This window comes from Cucurbita pepo, unplaced genomic scaffold, assembly GCF_002806865.2.
Source record: "Cucurbita pepo subsp. pepo cultivar mu-cu-16 unplaced genomic scaffold, ASM280686v2 Cp4.1_scaffold000283, whole genome shotgun sequence".
In the NCBI taxonomy this organism is placed as follows: Eukaryota; Viridiplantae; Streptophyta; class Magnoliopsida; order Cucurbitales; family Cucurbitaceae; genus Cucurbita; species Cucurbita pepo.
The window spans coordinates 33,352-55,459 of record NW_019646531.1 but is presented as its reverse complement, the minus strand read 5'-3'; the positions used below and the strand labels follow the sequence as shown (position 1 = coordinate 55,459).

Sequence of the window (22,108 nt, the reverse complement as noted above, 5' to 3'; positions counted from 1 at the left end):
GATGAATTTAGAGGGATCTCATGCATATTGTATGTTCATAAGCATAGGGCTACTTACCCTAGAGATGATGAGTGCGAACACGCACTGTATGATGTGCGCGAATGCACACAGATGAGGGTGTTCATGAGGCACATGACACTATGGGGTTCCGCTGACCTCCGAACGTCACTACAGATTAGCTTGACCAGAGGGTCCAGGGGGTGTGTGAGTGCCCTGGGGATTCACACTCGCACGTGTGAGTTGTGTGTAGGGAAGTACTACACATCCAATTTGTCCGAGACTAGAGGCCACCCTTAAGATAATTAGAGATAGGTCCCTCAATCATGATTGCATGTGTTTGCATTTGCATGGCCCCCTATAGTGGGGCCACTTACCGAGTATTCTTTGAAATACTCAGGTCGTGTGCCACATCATTTTTCAGGTCAAGACAAGACGCACTTGTACGGAGGACGGCGACATCGCGAGCAAAGAATGTGGCACGTGCATACGGTAGACTCATATTTAAATTTTTAGTTTTAAGTTAGAATGGGTTGTTTTGCATTGCATTGTTTTAAATTATTTTGTATTTATTTTTCTTTTCTCTAAATTTTAGTATTTTGCATTTAAACACGCAAGACCATGGCTATGTTTCCTAGAGAAGAAGTTTTTTTAAATGTTTTCTTAAGTTTACGTTATAAATAATGTTCATGTAAGAGTTATATTTCCGCATTATAGATGAGCATGAGACGTTAGTGGCCACTCTAGATATGTTGAAATTTAGGGTCGTTATAATAATCCAAACATAATGAACTAAATATAATTTGCGCATCTAATAAAATGAACTAAAATAAATAAATGTTTGAGTTTTACCTGTTTATAAACAAAGAAGTGCCCCGACAGTTAGTTACCGAGTTTCTTCCCTCATGAGGCCACAAGCCATGGATTATGAAGGAATTCATTCCTCCTCCTACACATTGAATTATAAGGTCACTACTGGACAAACTAAAAGTTGTTAAAAAGATGTGATTTAGCTATTGGAAGCAAAATGACACAGGGGAAGACTTTGTTTGGGATTGGTATGGTGAAAAGTGTTGTGGGAACTGTTTTTTATTATGACTTTACTATGCACCTCTATTTATTGTGAAATATTTGATATAAGTGTTTCGTTTGTACAAGCTACAATTTGAAGATGAAAATAATATGAAATAGACCTGCTAAAGATGGAAATGCTTGCAATCCTGAACAATATTCGGAATGAACATCCCTCTTCTTTGGTCTACTTGTTCACTTGTACAAGCTACAATTTGAAGACAACATGAAACAAGAAAATTATTAATTTTTTCACCCTTGACTATTGTAATCCAAACATAATGAACTATCTATGATTTGCACATCTAATAAATTGAACTAAAATAAATTAATGTTTGAGTTTTACCTGTTTATAAACAAAGGAGGTGTCCAGTAGTTAGTTACCGAGTTTCTTCCCTTCTCAAGCCACAAGCCATGGATTATGAAGGAATTTATCCCTCCTCCTCCACATTGTCCTAGCACAAAAATTATAAAGCCAATGCTGACAAACTAAAAGTGGTCAAAAAGCTGTGATTTAGCTATTGGAAGCAAAATGACACAGACAAACAAGTGGAAGACTCGTGTGTTTGGGATTGATATGGTGTTACTATGCACCTCTATTTATTGTCAAATATTTGATCCAAGTGTTTCACTTGTACAAGCTACAATTTAAAGATACAAATAACATAAAACATACCTGCCAAAATGGAAATGTTTGCAATTCGAAAAATATCCAGTTCTGGAATTAACATCCCTTCTCTTTGGTCTACTAGTTCAATTGTACAAGCTACAATATGAAGATGAAAACAACATGAAGAAAACCACCAGAGTTCTGACCTATACCAACAAGGGCGACAAAATCCGACAACCATAGAACTGGTGAGAGAAACAAGACAAGAAGACATAAAAAAAAAAAAGAGACAGAAGGGTCTGGAGAGAAGAACCGAGGAAAAGAAAATAGAAAAAAATAAAAAGGAATAAAGAGGGAAGGTCCATTTGGGTGGTTTCTTGACCGGGTCCAGTCTCACATATTTTTATTTTTTAAACGGGTCCTTAGTTGTCTTCCATTAAAAGTTTGTTGTTATAGGGGATTTTAAGTTTGTTTTATGAACGAGCTATTTTATGTTTGTTGTACAAACATGAGATTTCTAAGTTTGTTGTTCTATGAACGCGAAATTTTAAGTTTGTTCTATGAACGGAGATTTTAAATTTGTTGTAGGAGGGATTTTAAGTTTGTTGTATAAACATGAAATTTTAAATTGTTATACTCCTAACAAATAATTTTAAGTTTGTTTAAGAATGGATGGTTTTAAGTTTGTTCTACCAAGGAAATTTAAATTTGTTCTCAGAAAATAGATCTTGGATTTTAAGTTTGTTCTATGATTTTAGATTTTAAATTTGCTCTAGTTTAGAGACAGGTTAATTAGGAGGGTATAACTTCTCTATGTTTTTTTTTTTTTGTTTTTTCTTGGTTCATTCGAAACACTTTAAATATGAGTGTACAACTTCTCTATGTTTTTTTCGTTTTCGTTTTCTCAATGTTAAATTGAGCCGTGTGAATTAAAATAAGTATTTTTTAATTTTAAAAGAAAAAAATAATAATATAAATGATATGATGCCTTCGTTGTTCTGGGCTGCACCCAATCCTTTCCCACCCTTCTTGCATCCTCAAACCTGGCCTTAATTATTCTCTCTCTTTAAGACCCCTCCAACCGCTGTTCATATCTTTTTCTCTCTCTCCTCTCCATTCCAAACCCTAACTAGCTTTTTTNTACCAAGGAAATTTAAATTTGTTCTCAGAAAATAGATCTTGGATTTTAAGTTTGTTCTATGATTTTAGATTTTAAATTTGCTCTAGTTTAGAGACAGGTTAATTAGGAGGGTATAACTTCTCTATGTTTTTTTTTTTTTGTTTTTTCTTGGTTCATTCGAAACACTTTAAATATGAGTGTACAACTTCTCTATGTTTTTTTCGTTTTCGTTTTCTCAATGTTAAATTGAGCCGTGTGAATTAAAATAAGTATTTTTTAATTTTAAAAGAAAAAAATAATAATATAAATGATATGATGCCTTCGTTGTTCTGGGCTGCACCCAATCCTTTCCCACCCTTCTTGCATCCTCAAACCTGGCCTTAATTATTCTCTCTCTTTAAGACCCCTCCAACCGCTGTTCATATCTTTTTCTCTCTCTCCTCTCCATTCCAAACCCTAACTAGCTTTTTTTTTTTGTTTCTTTCTCTTGACTTCTCTAATGGCGGCAATTTTTGGAAATAATCTCGATCTAACGATGGAGGTTCTGTGGCGTCTCCCGCCAGAGACTCTTCTTCGATTTAAGTCCGTTTACTAGTCGTGGTACGCTCTAATATTTCTCAAATTCTTGTAAACATAAATGCATTTTACATAAGCCTGTGGTGCCGAAAAACGCTGGAAAAGAGGAAATTATGCTCTCTATCCTCAATTTTCCCCTCGATTCATCTATGTCCATTATAGATCTCGATTTTCCTTTATAATGAGAATTCCCAGTATTTTAAAATTTAAGACCATTCTTACGGCTAAGTCTGTGTTGCTATGAGATATTTTCTTTGTAATCCATTATAATAATATATTTTTTTTAATTAGTATTTTAATCATAATAATTTTATGTATAAATTAGTATTTATATAAATTTATACATATTAAGATTTTAATATAAATTAGTATTTAAAAAAAATAGTATAATTTATACCTACCTACTATAAAATATATAAATTATACTAATATTTTTTTACAAAAAATCTCACCTAAAGTTTATTTCACACCTGCCTTTTGCAGGTAGGCAGGGAGTAATTGTTGGGTTAGAATCCATGAATAGTGAACATAGCGATAGGCTTACCTTTACAACTCTCATCACCGCTCTTATCAAGCTACATCCTAGCTAAATAAAACAAGAAAAAATATAGCTACCTCCCATTTGAAGTTTAGGAAAGATGATGAAAGTGAAAGGTGAAGAAGTATGCAGTTGGGATAGACATTTATAGAGAATGGCTCAATAGCCTCCTCAACCATTTTTAGCATATTAATAAATGTGTGTATTTATTGTACACAGATTTTAAGTTTGTTGTTCTAGAACGTAGTAGATTTTAAGTTTGTTGTTCTACAACATGGTATTTTAAGTTTATTGTACGAACAGGAGATTTTAAACTTGTTCTACGAACAAGAAATTTTAAGTTTGTTCTGTGAACAGATGATTTAAGTTTGTTTATAAACAGGTTGTTTTAAGTTTGTTATACGAACACTGAAATTTAAGTTTGCGGTAAGAACAGTGGATTTTAAGTTTGTTGCTAACAATTTTAAGTTTATTGTACAAACATGACATTTTAAGTTTGTTGGTCTATGAACAGGGATTTTAAGTTTGTTTTATATGAAAAAATAAATTTAAGTTCTTTACATACGAATTGTTTTAAGTTTGTTCTAAGAACAAAGAAATTTGAGTTTATTGTATCGAAACATCTTATATTTTTACTCAAAAACATATTTTTATTATGTTTTTTTTTACTCAAAATAATATAATATTTTTTTACTTAAAATAAGTTCATTATTTTTTTATCCAAAATATCTTTTTTTACCCAAAATATTTATATATTTATTATATGAATACTATAAATCATTTGTTAGGTGGTGAATTTAATTCCACCAGTGGTTAGTGGAGTGTAAATACACATTTGAACTATTTTGTATTTTGTTGCAAGGTCACAATGGCTGAATTGCTGAGATTGATGGGGTTCATAGTGCTCACTCATCTTTGGGGTCACCTACAGCTCATGCCAACCGATTCTTTTGAAGTCTTACTACAACTTCCTTCTCACTTTCATCCTTCACTTTTCAGATTTGAGATGAGAAATTCTATGGGCATATTTCTATGTTTTGTTTTGTTTCATAGCAAAAGTTCAATATTAATATGAGTAACTCTAGTCTATTATTTTTGACAATCGTCGCCATCACAGAAGTCACAAGTAGAGAGAAAAAAAAAATATTAAAGCCACTTCAAGTTTGTAATGATGAAGAGAGAGAGAGAAAAAATATATTAACTGTCATTAGCGTGGTCGCGTTTCCGACAATCGCCGCCATTAGAGACATCACTAGTAGAGATAGAAAAAATAAAGCCACTTAGGGTTTGTAATGGTGAGGAGAGAGAAAAAAAAAAGATAAACCACATAGTGGTTGTGAGGAGAGAAAAAAATCCAGACATGTTCAATCTATTTTTTTATGAAGAGTTTGTTATGGATAAAACCAAAGTTTGCATGAAAAGTTTGTTCTGGATACTAGAAGGAAATAATATTGTTAACCAGGAATTTTAAGTTCTTGTAATTTTAAAATTGGAATTTTAAGTTTGATCTAATAACCGTGAATTTTAAGTTTGATTTAAGAACAGAGGATTTTTTTTAAGTTTTTTTTTGACAGATTTTAAGTTTGTTGTAGGAAAGGTTCTTGAATTTTGAGTTTGTTCTTGAATTTTGAGTTTGTTCTAATTTTAAGTTTGTTCTATGAATAGGGAATTTAAGTTTGTTCTAAGAAAAAGGGATTTTAAGTTTGTTCTACCAAAAAGTAATTTTAGGTTTGATTTATGAATAGGTGCTCTAAGTTTGTTGTATCAACGTGTGATTTTAAGTTTGTTTTAATAACTGTAAATTTTAAGAACATGAGATTTTTAGTTTGTTCTACAAAGATTTTAAGTTTGTTCTTGGATTTTGAGTTTGTTCTAAGAGAGGAATTTTAAGTTTCCTGTACGAACAAAGAATTTAAGTTTGTTCTCTGAAACGGATTTTAATTTGTTCTAAGAACTAGTGATTTTAAGTTTGATCTACTACTATGTGATTTTTAACTTATTTTACGAACATGTGATTTTAAGTTTGTTGTTTTATAAACCGACGATTTTTAGTTTGCATGTATATTATATAAATTTATACATATAATTTTAAGATCTTAATATAAATTAATATTTAAAAAAATTATAATAATTTATACCTATCAATCAAGACGAAATTTTAAATTTGTTACACCAAAATATGTTGCACCAACTGGAGATTTTAAGCTTGTTGTTATAGGACCAGATCATTTTAAGTTTGTTAAATAAAAGATGATTTTAAGTTTATTTAGGAACAACTAGTTTGTGCAATGAAAGATGATTTGAAGTTTATTTTGGAACAAGTTATTTTAAGTTTGCTCTGGCTAATAGGGAAATTTAAGTTTGATGTACGATTAGAACATATGATATTTTTACTCAAAACATATTTTTATAATTTTTTTTATTCTATGAAAGAGGGATTTTAAGTTTTGTTATAGGAAAAAGTGATTTTAAGATTGATTTATGAATAGGTGCTTTTGAGTTTGTTGTATGAAATGTGATTTTAAGTTTCTTCTAATAATAGTGAATGTTAAGAACATGAGATTTTTAGTTTGTTCTACAAAGATTTTAAGTTTGTTCTTGGATTTTGAGTTTGTTCTAAGAGAGGAATTTTAAGTTTCCTGTACGAACAAAGAATTTAAGTTTGTTCTCTGAAACGGATTTTAATTTGTTCTAAGAACTAGTGATTTTAAGTTTGATCTACTACTATGTGATTTTTAACTTATTTTACGAACATGTGATTTTAAGTTTGTTGTTTTATAAACCGACGATTTTTAGTTTGCATGTATATTATATAAATTTATACATATAATTTTAAGATCTTAATATAAATTAATATTTAAAAAAATTATAATAATTTATACCTATCAACCAAGACGAGATTTTAAATTTGTTACACCAAAATATGTTGCACGAACTAGAGATTTTAACCTTGTTGTTATACGACCAGATCATTTTAAGTTTGTTCAATAAAAGATGATTTTAAATTTATTTAGGAACAACTCGTTTATGCAATAAAAGATGATTTTAAGTTTATTTAGGAACAAGTTATTTTAAGTTTGTTCCAGCTAATATTTTTACTCAAAACATATTTTTATAATTTTTTTTACTCAAAATAATATTATATTTTTTTAATTCAAAGTAATATCAAATTTATTATTTTTTTTTATGCAAAATAATATCTATTTTAACGCAAAATATTTGTATATTTATTATATGAATAATATCAATCATTTGTTAGATGGTAAATTTCATTCAGCCCGTGGTTGGTGGAGGGTAAATGGTTAAATCTGGTAAAGCTATATATATATATAGTAAATAGCTAAATCTGGTAAAGCTATATATAGTAAACTTAACTATATATATATCCGGGTCCGGTAGAACTTTGAAAAGTAATTTTCTATTCTCTGTATTCTCTCTTGCTGTACATACTTGATGTCATTAATACAAATTTCTTTAGCGAGAGTTCTCTTGCATTTTCTCTCTCCTATTCTTTGTGTTCATCTATCGAGTGTGTGCGTTGTTGTGCGACCTTAACAACTGGTATCAAAGCTAGGCGAATTCACCACGATCTATGAAGATGGAAAGTTCAAAGATTGGAATTGAGAAGTTTGATGGATCCGATTTCGGTTTCTGGAAGATGCAGATTGAAGATTATCTGTACTAGAAAGAACTTCACGAACCTCTGTTGGGGGTGAAGCCAGATACCATGACCACGGAACAGTGGAAGCTCAAGGATCGACAAGCCTTGGGGCTTATCCGGTTGACACTATCTAGAAACGTGGCGTTCAACATTGTCAAGGAGAAGACAACGTCATATCTATTGAAGGCGCTGTCAAATATGTATGAAAAACCATCGGCTATGAACAAGGTGTATTTGATGCGGAGATTGTTCAATCTACATTGTTGCCGCAATCAGCAGTTCCCGAGGATCTGATAAAATGAAGATTGGTGAAATTCGAGATATAGTTCTCAGCGAAAGTATTCGCAAACGGGAAACTAGAGATTCATCAGGCAATGCTCTCAATGTTGATCGAAGGGGAAGAAGTAAATCAAAGAGCTCAAACAAACATGGGCGATCAAAATCAAAGAACCAAGAAAAATCTCCAAATAGAGCAAACGTAACGTGTTAAAATTGTGGAGAAAAATGTCACTTTCGAACAGGTTGTACAAGATCAAGGAGGAAGCAGAATCACAAATCTGGTGATGATGATGATTCTATAAATTCAACAGAAGACATTGGGGATGCTCTAATCCTCAGCGTGGATAGTTTGATTGAATCCTGGATTTTGGATTCAGGTGCATCTTTTCATTCGTCTCCAAATAAAGAGTTGTTCTGGAATTTCAAGTCTGAAAATTTCGAGAAGGTGTATCTTGCCGACAACAAAGACTTGGAGATTAAAGGAAAAGGAGATGTCTGCATAAAAACTCCGGCAGGAAATCAGTGAACATTAAAGGATGTCAGATATATTTCTTGTCTAAAAAAGAACTTGATCACTATTGGTCAGTTGGACAGCACAGGTTATGCAACAAAGTTAGGGAAGAGTTCGTGGAAGATTATGAAGGGTGCTACGGTGGTAGCACGTGGCTCAAAATCTGGAACCTTATACACCACTGCAGGGTGTATGAACATAGCTGTTGTTGCTGAGAGTGCTTCAAATTCAAGTCTACGGCACAATAGACTTGAACATATGAGCGCGAAAGAAATGAAGAGGCTGGCTGCGAAAGGAGTTTTAGAAGGTCTAAAATCTGTTGATGTGGGTCGTTGTGAGAACTACGTTATGAATAAGCAGAAACGAGTTAGCTTCACAAAGACCGCCAGAGAATTGAAGAAAGTGCGGTTGGAAATGGAACCATATGTAGAGCAAGGTTCGACGAAGCAAGTGGGAGTTGAGCTTGAGTTGCAGAAAAACTCACTTAGTGATATTGTAGCAGATACTCATGAAACTTCTGAGACTACTGCTGAGGAACCAAATGTGGAGCAAGGTTCCAAGACCACGAAGCAAGTGGGAGTTGAGCTTGAGTTGCAGGGAAACTCACCTAGTGATCTCGTAGCAGATACTCAAGAAACTCCTAAGACTACTGCTGAGGAACCAGATGTGGAACAAGGTTCCAAGACAACAAAGCAAGTGGGAGTTGAGGTTGAGTTGCGGAGAAAATCACCTAGTGATCTTGTAGCAAATACTCAACAAACTCCTGAGATTGTTGTAGAAGAACAAGCAGTAAAGCAAGTGACACCTGAATTGGTGTTGAGAAGATCATCCTGTACTATCAGAGTACCAGATATGTATGTACCTTCATTACACTATCTGTTGCTGATGAAAGGGAACCAGAGCCCTTTGATGAGGCCCTACAGTTGGAGGATACAACCAAGTAGGAGCAAGCCATGGATGATGGGACATCTAGGCTTCAAAAATACATTGTACTGAGGCTGAGTACGTGGCAATAGCTGAAGCTGGAAAGAAGGCGATATGGATGACTGACTATCTGGAAGAATGGACAAGAAGTAGCACGAAGATATTCTTTATAGAGATAGTCAGAGTGTCATACAGTTGGCGAAGGAACCCGATCTATCATTTAAAGAGAAAACACATAAGACGATACCATTTCACTTGCAGGTTAGTGAAAGATGGTGATGTGTTTAGAGAAGATAGAGGGTGCAAAGAATCCAGCAAACATGTTAACAAAATGTGTTGACGTTGGAATATTGAGAAAGTGCAAAGCCTCAATTGATATGGTGCCATGAAGATGCTCATGGCCGTTTGAGAATGAAATCCTTGGTTGACTAGATCAGTCTCCAAGTGGGAGAATTGTTAGGTTATGGAGCCTGCTACTTATTTATAGCTTATGGAGTCTGTTGCTTATTTATAGCTTATGAACAGTTATTTTCAATAAAGCTATTTTCAATAAAGCTATATTTGGTAAAGCTATATCCGGTAAAGCTATATATGGCATATAGCCATATATAGTAGATGGTTAAATCTGGTAAAACTATATATAGTAAATAGCTATATATAGTAGATGACTAAATCTAGTAAAGCTATATATGTATCCGCAGATCTTTGAAAAGTAACTTTCTATTCTCTGTATTCTCTCTTGCTGTACATACTTGAAATCATCAATACAAATTTCTTTAGCTAGAGTTCTCTTTGCATTTTCTCTCTTCTGTTCTTTGTGTTCATCTAGATCGAGTGTGTGCGTTGTTGTGCGACCCTAACATTTTAAACTAACGAAAATGACAAAAAGAGAACAAAACAAAACTAGAAGTAAAATTAAATTAAATTAAACATTCAGATAATGCAATTTAAAGTCAAACAACACCTCGACTGGAACAAATTGAAAGACAATGAAAACATGTGTTGTTAAAGGTTGGTTACATATGGAGAAAGAGTTCGAGGTACTATTTCGAACAAAATATAAAAGACCAAAGTACACAGACCGGGTCGACACTCATAAACGACCTTCAAGTGACAACGCAGCTCTCAAACGCTCCCCCACCTCAAGCGATAGTTGGCGAAGACCTGAAAAAGAAATCTAAGTGAGTAAAAAAGTACTCAATAAGCAGACTACTTATAGGCTCTCATCATCTAGTTCCTGGTAGGTTTCCACGGGCTTTTCTCTAGGCTCTAGAAAGTTTAGGCTTAACTCTATAGTTTGGCTGACCTTTCAGGGAGGTTTCTAATGGTGTTGTGGTATAGTTAGTTATCACGTCAGTCTAATACACTATAGGTCTCTAGTTCAATTTTGGGCAATGCCATATTTGTAATTTTTACTTTTATATTTATATCTGGATTCATTTTAGACCTTTACGAGAAAGTTTAAGAGCCTTAGAGCTTGATAAGCCCGGGAACCATGCCCTTAAATACACAATGATTCATTTTAGACCACTACGACAAAGTTTAAGAGCCTTAGAGCTTGATAAGGCCAAGAACCGTGCCCTCGAACACACATTGTACATGTAATTAACTATTTGGACTTTTATGGAAGAAATACGTGTACGAATCAACAAGGACTAGGGTGGAATGATTGTGAGCACGTTCTATGCTTGATTTAGCCAACAAATTTATGAACTAAACTTAGTATCAGAGGCCTAGGTTGATTGGTCCAACCGACTGTTACAGACTATTTTCGCTAGACCAAGAGTCATTGAGTGTTTCGTTACGTGATTTTCGAAGCTTGAAATCTCAAACCGTGACGAAAATAAAAAAAGAAAGGAAAATAAAACTAAAAGTAAAATTAAATTAAACATTCAGATAATGCAATTTAAAATCAAACAATATCTCGACTAGAACAAATTGAAAGGCAATGCAAACATGTGTTGTTAAAGGTTTGTTACAAACAAAGAAAGGGTTCGGGGTACTGTTTCGAACAAAATATAAAAGACCCAAAGTACACAGACCGGGTCGACACTCATAAACGACCCTCAAGTGACAATGCAGCTCTCAAACGCTCTCCCACCTCGAGCGACAGTTGGCGAAGACCTCAAAAAGAAATCTAAAATGCAGTGAGTAAAAAAGTACTCGGTAAACAGACNAGTGAGTAAAAAAGTACTCGGTAAGCAGACTACTAGTAGGCTCTCATCGCATCCAGTTCCTGGTACGTTTCCACGGGCTTTTCTCTAGGTTCTAGGAAGTTTGGGCTTAACTCTATAGTTTGGTTGACCTTCTTGGGAGGCTTCCAATGTCGTGGTGTAGTTGGTTATCACGTCAATCCAACACATTGAAGGTCTCCAGCCCAAGTCGGGGCGACCCCATCTTTGCAATTTTTATCTTTATTTTTATTTTTATAATCCAGATTCATTTTAGACCTATACGAGAAAGTTTAAGAGCCTTTGAGCTTGATAAGCCTGGGAACCGTACCCTCGAATACACATTGATTTATTTTAGACCTCTACGACAAAATTTAAGAGTCTTTTTGCTTGATAAGCCCTAGAACCGTGCCCTCGAACACACATTGAGCTTGTAATTAATTGTTTGGACTTTTATTGAAGAAATGTACGTTATATGCTTGAATTAGAGAAATTTATGAACTAGTCCGTGAATCTTTCATTACTCCACAATTGTATTGTCCACTTTGAGCTCTCATGAAATTTATGAACTAGTCATTTAATCTTTCATTACTCCACAATGGTATGATATTATCCACTTTGAGATCTCATTACTCCATAATGGTATGATATTATCCACTTTGAGATTTCATGTCAATCTCTCATGGCTTTGCGACCAAGTGAAGTGTAAATACACATTTTTACTATTTTGTATTTTATAAATAGCCCATATTTCTATGTTTTTTTGTTTTATATGAACTCTTCACAATGGTATGGTATGATATTGTCCACTTTGAGCGTAAACTCATATGTCAACCTCTCATGGCTTTGCTTTGGACTTCTCAAGAGGCCTCACACCAATGGATATGTATTCTTTAATTATACCTCATACCAATGGAAATCAAGACATGTTTGAAGCTATTTTTTCGTGAAAAGTTTGTTCTCCATACAAGGAGGAAATAATATTGTTAACCGGAAATTTTACTTTTGTTTTAAGAACAGGAGATTTTATGTTTGTTCTACAAACAGAATTCTTATTTTAAGTTTGTTCTAAGAATATAAATTTTAAGTTTATTCTAGGATTTTGAGTTTGTCCTGAGAACATAGATTTTAAGTTTGTTCTATGAATAGGAAATTTAAGTTTGTTATAAGAACCAGAGATTTTAAGTTTGTTCTACAAACAAAACTCAGTATTTTAAGTTTGTGCTAGGATTTTGAGTTTGTTCTAAGAACATAGATTTTAAATTTGTTCTATGAATAGGGAATTTAAGTTTGTTCTACCAACACAACTCCTATTTTAAGTTTATTTGAGGATTTTGAGTTTGTTCTAAGAACATAAATTTTAAGTTTGTTCTATGTATAGGGAATTTAAGTTCGTTCTAAGAACAAGTCATTTTATGTTTGATCTACAAATGAGTGATTTTCAGTTTGTTGTTAGAACATGTGATTTTAAATTTATTCTAGGAACATGAGATTTTAAGTTTATTCTATGAACTGTGGATTTTAAATTTGTTATTTTACTGACAAATGATTTTAAGTTTGTTATACGAATAATCTCATTCTATGAACTGTGGATTTTAAATTTGTTATTTTACTGACAAATGATTTTAAGTTTGTTATACGAATAGCTTGTTTAAATTTGTTGCTTTACTAACGGATAGTTTTAATTTTGTTTTACCACCAGAAGATTAATCATGGATCAAAAAAGAATTATAAGCTACAAAATAACTAAATAATTAATCATAGATCTCACAACATGGATAGCATGAATACCAAATTTACTATATTTAGCCTAAGTTATTAACACAAGTAGCTAGACATGAATACGAAATTAACGTCGTTGGATAACATTTAAACAAATAAAAGGTAGAACCCAACGAATAGGTCTGGGCATGAAAGCAGCTCAATTCAGTATAGCCGAACGAATTAGTCTGGGTATAAAAGACAACTCAAAACCACAACTCTATCTATTTTTTATTCTAAATACATGTGGATTTAAAAAATATTTAAAATACTCTTCCACTATAAATATTTTGTAATATATTTCCAATTCTTTTTTTAATTGCAATTTTTAAATAATATGTTATTATATTAATTTTATATAAAATATAATTGAATGAATTATAGAAACTTTTTAATTAATGGGCCTCATAATAATCATACTAATTGCTAGCCACGAAATGGTCCAAACATTCAAAGCTCAATCTCATGATCACAATAAGCTCAAGCACATGAGTAAAATGGTAATGGCTAGCCCATGAATTGGTCTAGCTTTAATTTTATGGCTCAATCCACTTGTCGAGAAGTATTGTCATTTGAACTTTAATTTCATGGCTCAATTCACTGGTCTAGACATCCAAAGTCCATGCATTTTAATTTTATGGTCCAATTCGAAGACATAGTCCATGCAACTCATAAGCTCACATCACAATTATGTGAAAATGATTGTACTTTATGTTTTTTTCAAAAAAAAAAAATTCATATTACTTCCTTATATAAACATTTTTGTGACAAAATTAAAGACATTTATTTGAAGTCTATTTTATACTAAAATATATTTATTTTAGAGAATATATTAATTTAAAGACGCCCGATAATGAGTAGAAAAGTGATATTTTGTGTGTCAAAATTAAAATCATTTTTAAAGTTTTGGTTGGAGAAATTTGATACATGTGTGCTAAAATTACTTTTAAAAAAATAACTTATTTGCAAAGGACTTCTGTTAATAAAAATTTTGTAAGATTTTTTTTATAAAATACTATTATAGGTATAAATTGCTTATATATGTATTTACGAATTAAGTGAATAGAACAACGAGTAAATCTATACTGGTACGAATGGAGAAAATTTAATGTCATAAATGGAGGGATCTCAAATCCTGACGAATTTCAATATTTTCAGAAATGTTTGAGAATCCAAACAACCTATGATGTGGATTTGTCCCGCGGATTTGTCCTATTATGAGCATTATCAAAATTTTGAAATCCACCGTCATTCTCATTATTAGATTAGTTCCATTGATCAAAATCATAAATTTAACGCTGAAACAATATCATAGTAAATAATTTTTTTTTTTAAGTTTAACATGTTAATTTGGTAAGTGTTTGTCGTTTACAACTTGAAACAATGCCTGTTTTATAAGTTTACAACGCTGAAACAATATAACTATCTTCAATTTTTTATAAGTTTCATAAATATTTTTTTTTTATAAATGATTGATCTATATATGAAAAATAAGTAATAAATAAATATTTTGAAAAATTGCATTCGAAAAAGTACACAAATTTGCATAAATTTTATATTAATTTTAAATCTCAACCGCTATATTGTTAATAAATTATTTTATTTTGTGTTAAAATCCCTCTAATCAATACTCTGATTATATAAAAAAAAAATTATAGATTTTATTCTTGATTTCAAAATAAATGCATAGAATAATTTAAAAAATAATAATAATAATAATAATAAAATGAAAAAATAGAAGTCTTGTCCCAACTCCCTCGTGTAAAATATGCCACACAGCTTGCAATTTATTGCTAATAATAAATAAAATGGAAAATATACTAATTTTATGTTTTTTTAAATAATTTTATTATTCTAAAAAAATATTATTTAGATTTATTGTTTTGTAAGTAATTGCTCTCATTTTTTTAATTATTAGGTTATTAAATATGGCCAGTAATGGAAAACATTGAGTATTCAATAGACTTCATCCAGCCATTTACAAGTATTTGTGCAAAAAAAAATTTGAAATAGTGAAATATTGAATGGGAAATATTAAAAAAAAAAGTTACAATAGAATTTTTAATATTTAATTATCTAGTTTGTTCTATGAATAGGAAATTTAAGTTTGTTATAAGAACCAGAGATTTTAAGTTTGTTCTACAAACAAAACTCAGTATTTTAAGTTTGTGCTAGGATTTTGAGTTTGTTCTAAGAACATAGATTTTAAATTTGTTCTATGAATAGGGAATTTAAGTTTGTTCTACCAACACAACTCCTATTTTAAGTTTATTTGAGGATTTTGAGTTTGTTCTAAGAACATAAATTTTAAGTTTGTTCTATGTATAGGGAATTTAAGTTCGTTCTAAGAACAAGTCATTTTATGTTTGATCTACAAATGAGTGATTTTCAGTTTGTTGTTAGAACATGTGATTTTAAATTTATTCTAGGAACATGAGATTTTAAGTTTATTCTATGAACTGTGGATTTTAAATTTGTTATTTTACTGACAAATGATTTTAAGTTTGTTATACGAATAATCTCATTCTATGAACTGTGGATTTTAAATTTGTTATTTTACTGACAAATGATTTTAAGTTTGTTATACGAATAGCTTGTTTAAATTTGTTGCTTTACTAACGGATAGTTTTAATTTTGTTTTACCACCAGAAGATTAATCATGGATCAAAAAAGAATTATAAGCTACAAAATAACTAAATAATTAATCATAGATCTCACAACATGGATAGCATGAATACCAAATTTACTATATTTAGCCTAAGTTATTAACACAAGTAGCTAGACATGAATACGAAATTAACGTCGTTGGATAACATTTAAACAAATAAAAGGTAGAACCCAACGAATAGGTCTGGGCATGAAAGCAGCTCAATTCAGTATAGCCGAACGAATTAGTCTGGGTATAAAAGACAACTCAAAACCACAACTCTATCTATTTTTTATTCTAAATACATGTGGATTTAAAAAATATTTAAAATACTCTTCCACTATAAATATTTTGTAATATATTTCCAATTCTTTTTTTAATTGCAATTTTTAAATAATATGTTATTATATTAATTTTATATAAAATATAATTGAATGAATTATAGAAACTTTTTAATTAATGGGCCTCATAATAATCATACTAATTGCTAGCCACGAAATGGTCCAAACATTCAAAGCTCAATCTCATGATCACAATAAGCTCAAGCACATGAGTAAAATGGTAATGGCTAGCCCATGAATTGGTCTAGCTTTAATTTTATGGCTCAATCCACTTGTCGAGAAGTATTGTCATTTGAACTTTAATTTCATGGCTCAATTCACTGGTCTAGACATCCAAAGTCCATGCATTTTAATTTTATGGTCCAATTCGAAGACATAGTCCATGCAACTCATAAGCTCACATCACAATTATGTGAAAATGATTGTACTTTATGTTTTTTTCAAAAAAAAAAAATTCATATTACTTCCTTATATAAACATTTTTGTGACAAAATTAAAGACATTTATTTGAAGTCTATTTTATACTAAAATATATTTATTTTAGAGAATATATTAATTTAAAGACGCCCGATAATGAGTAGAAAAGTGATATTTTGTGTGTCAAAATTAAAATCATTTTTAAAGTTTTGGTTGGAGAAATTTGATACATGTGTGCTAAAATTACTTTTAAAAAAATAACTTATTTGCAAAGGACTTCTGTTAATAAAAATTTTGTAAGATTTTTTTTATAAAATACTATTATAGGTATAAATTGCTTATATATGTATTTACGAATTAAGTGAATAGAACAACGAGTAAATCTATACTGGTACGAATGGAGAAAATTTAATGTCATAAATGGAGGGATCTCAAATCCTGACGAATTTCAATATTTTCAGAAATGTTTGAGAATCCAAACAACCTATGATGTGGATTTGTCCCGCGGATTTGTCCTATTATGAGCATTATCAAAATTTTGAAATCCACCGTCATTCTCATTATTAGATTAGTTCCATTGATCAAAATCATAAATTTAACGCTGAAACAATATCATAGTAAATAATTTTTTTTTTTAAGTTTAACATGTTAATTTGGTAAGTGTTTGTCGTTTACAACTTGAAACAATGCCTGTTTTATAAGTTTACAACGCTGAAACAATATAACTATCTTCAATTTTTTATAAGTTTCATAAATATTTTTTTTTTATAAATGATTGATCTATATATGAAAAATAAGTAATAAATAAATATTTTGAAAAATTGCATTCGAAAAAGTACACAAATTTGCATAAATTTTATATTAATTTTAAATCTCAACCGCTATATTGTTAATAAATTATTTTATTTTGTGTTAAAATCCCTCTAATCAATACTCTGATTATATAAAAAAAAAATTATAGATTTTATTCTTGATTTCAAAATAAATGCATAGAATAATTTAAAAAATAATAATAATAATAATAATAAAATGAAAAAATAGAAGTCTTGTCCCAACTCCCTCGTGTAAAATATGCCACACAGCTTGCAATTTATTGCTAATAATAAATAAAATGGAAAATATATTAATTTTATGTTTTTTTAGATAATTTTATTATTCTAAAAAAATATTATATAGATTTATTGTTTTGTAAGTATTTGCTCTCATTTTTTTAATTATTAGGTTATTAAATATGGTCAGAAAACATCGAGTATTCAATAGACTTGATCCAGCCATTTACAAGTATTTGTGCAAAAAAATTTTGAAATATTGAAATATTGAATGGGAAATATTAAAAAAAAAAAAAAGTTACAATAGAATTTTTAATATTTAATTATCCTTCAAATTTTTTGAACCAATAAATGACGCTAATTGATACTCCCTTTAAAAAAATGGTATAGTGCAATTAATTATTTACAAATAGTTATCTATAAAATTTGAAGGGTTATTAAATTTAGTTAGTAGTAAATACAAATCTTATCGGATAAATTTATATGATATAATAAACCATAAGTTGACAAACTTTTTAAAAAAAATAAATTATGCAAGAAAGTTTCTAATTCTTGATCGAGGTTTAAGTTCTTTTATTTTTTTTTATGAATTTTGATGAATTAATATAAATTGATATAAATTTATGAGGTTAACTTTAATATTTATTAATATTTATTATCATCCTAACCTTAAAAATTTTAAATAAAATTTAAAATAAATTTTGTGTGTTTTTATTATAATAATTAATGTGGATAGATATGTAGTCACTTTGCATAGGTAAACTATATTAAATTTATTTTTTTAATTTAGTTTGAGATTGACATAGTGAAAAGTGTGTGGGAGCTGTTGTCAATTATAGCATTACTATACACCTCTATTTATTGTGAAATATTTGATCTAAGTGTTTCATTTGTACAAGTTACAATTTGAAGATAAAAATAACATGAAACAGACTTGTTAAAGATGAAAATGCTTGTAACATGGAGAATATTCAGTTTCCGAATTAACATCCCTCTTCTTTAGTCTATTGGTTCACTTGTACAAGTTACAATTTGAAGATGAAAAGAACATGAAACAAGAAAATTATTATTTTTTACCCCCTTAACTACTATAATCCAAACATAATGAACTAATTATAATTTGTACGTCTATTAAACTAAACTAAAATAAATGAATGTGGTTTTACCTGTTTATAAACGAAGGAGGTGCCCAGGCAGTTAGTTCCCGAGTTTCTTCCCTTCTGAGGCCACAAGCCATGGATTGTGAAGGAATTTATCCCTCCTCGTACACATTGTCCATATGATAAAACACAAAAATTATAAGGCCACTACTAGACAAATTAAAAGTGGTAAAAAAAATAAAAATAAAAATTGCAAAGATGGCGTCGCCCATACTTGAATTGGAGACCTTCAGTGTGTTAGACTAACGTGATAACCAACTAGACCACGACACCGTTGAAAGCCTCCTCAGAAGGTCAGCCAAACTATAGAGTTAAGCCCAAACTTCCTAGAGCCTAGAGAAAAGCTCGTGGAAACCTACCAGGAACTAGATGCGATGAGAGCCTACAAGTAGGCTACTTACCGAGTACTTTTTTACTCACTGCATTTTAGATTTCTTTTTCATGTCTTCGCTAACTGTCGCTCGAGGTGGGGGAGCGTTTGAGAGCTGCATTGTCACTTGAGGGTCGTTTATGAGTGTCGACCTAGTCTATGTACTTTGGATTGTTTATATTTCGTTTGAAACAATACCCCGAACCCTTTCTCCGTTTGTAACAAACCTTTAACAACACATGTTTGCATTGTCTTTCAATTTGTTCTAGTCGAGATATTGTTTGGTTTTAAATTGCATTATCTGAATGTTTAATTTAATTCTACTTTTAGTTTTATTTTCGCCACGGTTCGAGATTTGAAGCCTCGAAAATCACGTAACGAAACACTCAATGACTCTTCGTCTAGCGAAAATCGTGTATTGGACCACAACCTAGACCTCTGGTACTAAGTTGAGTTCATAAATTTCTTGGCTAAGTCAAGCATATGACGTGCTCACAATCATTCCACCCTAGTCCTTGTTGATTCGTACACGTATTTCTTCAATAAAAGTCCAAACAATTAATTACATGCTCAATGTGTGTTCGAGGGCACGGTTCTCGGGCCTATAAGCTCCAAGGCTCTTAAACTTTCACGTAGAGGTCTAAAATGAATCAATGCGTGTTCGAGGGCACGGTTCCCGGGCTTACCAAGCTCGAAGGCTCTTAAACTTTCTCGTAGAGGTCCAAAATGAATCCAGATTATTATTATAAAAATAAAAATTGCAAAGATGGCGTCGCCCAGACTTGAACTGGAGACCTTCAGTGTGTTAGACTGACGTGATAACCAACTACACCACGACACCGTTGGAAGCCTCACCAGAAGGTCAGCCAAACTATAGAGTTAAGCCCAAACTTCCTAGAGCCTAAAGAAAAGCCCGTGGAAACCTACCAGGAACTGGATGCGATGACAGCCTACAAGTAGGCTGCTTACCGAGTACTTTTTTACTCACCGCATTTTAGATTTCTTTTTCAGGTCTTCGCTAACTGTCGCTCGAGGTGGGGGAGCGTTCGAGAGCTGCATTGTCACTTGAGGGTCGTTTATGAGTGTCGACCCGGTTTGTGTACTTCGGGTCTTTTATATTTCGTTAGAAACAGTATCCCGAACTCTTTCTCCGTTTGTAACAAATTTTAACAACACTTGTTTGTGTTGCCTTTCAATTTGTTCTAGTCGAGGTGTTGTTTGATTTTAAATTGCATTATCTAAATGTTTAATTTAATTTTACTTTTAGTTTTATTTTCGTCACGGTTCGAGATTTGAAGCCTCGAAAATCACGTAACGAAAGACTCAATGACTCTTCGTCTAGCAAAAACCGTCTGTTGGACCAATCAACCTAGACCTCTGATACTAAGTTGAGTTCATAAATTTCTTGGCTAAATCCAGCATATGACGTGCTCACAATCATTCCACCCTAGTCCTTGTTGATTCGTACACGTATTTCTTCAATAAAAGTCCAAACAATTAATTACATGCTCAATGTGTGTTCGAGGGCACGGTTCTCGGGCCTATAAGCTCCAAGGCTCTTAAACTTTCACGTAGAGGTCTAAAATGAATCAATGCGTGTTCGAGGGCACGGTTCCCGGGCTTACCAAGCTCGAAGGCTCTTAAACTTTCTCGTAGAGGTCCAAAATGAATCCAGATTATTATTATAAAAATAAAAATTGCAAAGATGGCGTCGCCCAGACTTGAACTGGAGACCTTCAGTGTGTTAGACTGACGTGATAACCAACTACACCACGACACCGTTGGAAGCCTCACCAGAAGGTCAGCCAAACTATAGAGTTAAGCCCAAACTTCCTAGAGCCTAGAGAAAAGCCCGTGGAAACCTACCAGGAACTGGATGCGATGAGAGCCTACAAGTAGGCTACTTACCGAGTACTTTTTACTCACTGCATTTTAGATTTCTTTTTCATGTCTTCGCAACTGTCGCTCGAGGTCGGGGAGCGTTTGAGAGCTGAATTGTCACTTGAGGGTTGTTTATGAGTGTCGACCCAGTCTATGTACTTTGGATCGTTTATATTTCGTTCGAAATAGTACCTCGAACCCTTTCTCCGTTTGTAACAAACCTTTAACAACACATGTTTGCATTGCCTTTCAATTTGTTCTAGTCGAGATATTGTTTGGTTTTAAATTGCATTATCTGAATGTTTAATTTAATTCTACTTTTAGTTTTATTTTCGTCACGGTTCGAGATTTGAAGCCTCGAAAATCACGTAACGAGGTTCGAGTTTCATGAGTGTCTGCTACCACATCACTAAGTGAGTTTTCCTGCAACTCAAGCTCAACTCCCACTTGCTCCGTCGAACCTTGCTCCACATATGGTTCCATTTCGAACCGCACTTTCTTCAATTCTTTGGTGGTTCTTGTGAAGCTAACTCGTTTCTGCTTGCTCATAACGTAGTTCTCATAACGACCCACATCAACAGATTTCAGACCTTCTAAAACTTCTTTCGGAACCAGCCTCTTCATTCCTTTTGCGCTCATATGTTCAAGTCTATTGTGCCGTAGACTTGAATTTGAAGCACTCTCAACAACAGCAGCTATGTTCATACACCCTGCAGTGGTGTATAAGGTTCCAGATTTTGAGCCACGTGCTACCACCGTGGCACCCTTCATAATCTTCCACGAACTCTTCCCTAACTTTGTTGCATAACCTATGTTGTCCAACTGACCAATAGAGATCAGGTTCTTTTTTAGACCAGGAATATATCTGACATCCTTTAATGTCCACTGATTTCCTGCCGAAGTTTTTATGCATACTTCTTCTTTTTCTTTAATCTCCAAATCTTTGTTGTCGGCAAGATACACCTTCTCGAAATTTCCAGACTTGAAATTCCGAAACAACTCTTTATTTGGAGACAAATGAAAG

The 22,108-nt window shown here is 32.0% G+C and overlaps 3 non-coding genes across 3 annotated transcripts; all 3 read right to left on the bottom strand.

Annotated features, from left to right (window-relative positions):
• Positions 1-19,032: 19,032 nt before the first annotated feature.
• On the bottom strand, positions 19,033-19,106 carry TRNAV-AAC. The gene has a single exon. It is a non-coding gene; the product is annotated as a tRNA-Val (tRNA).
• Positions 19,107-19,970: 864 nt separating this feature from the next.
• On the bottom strand, positions 19,971-20,044 carry TRNAV-AAC. The gene has a single exon. It is a non-coding gene; the product is annotated as a tRNA-Val (tRNA).
• Positions 20,045-20,909: 865 nt separating this feature from the next.
• TRNAV-AAC lies at positions 20,910-20,983 on the bottom strand. The gene has a single exon. It is a non-coding gene; the product is annotated as a tRNA-Val (tRNA).
• Positions 20,984-22,108: the final 1,125 nt, after the last annotated feature.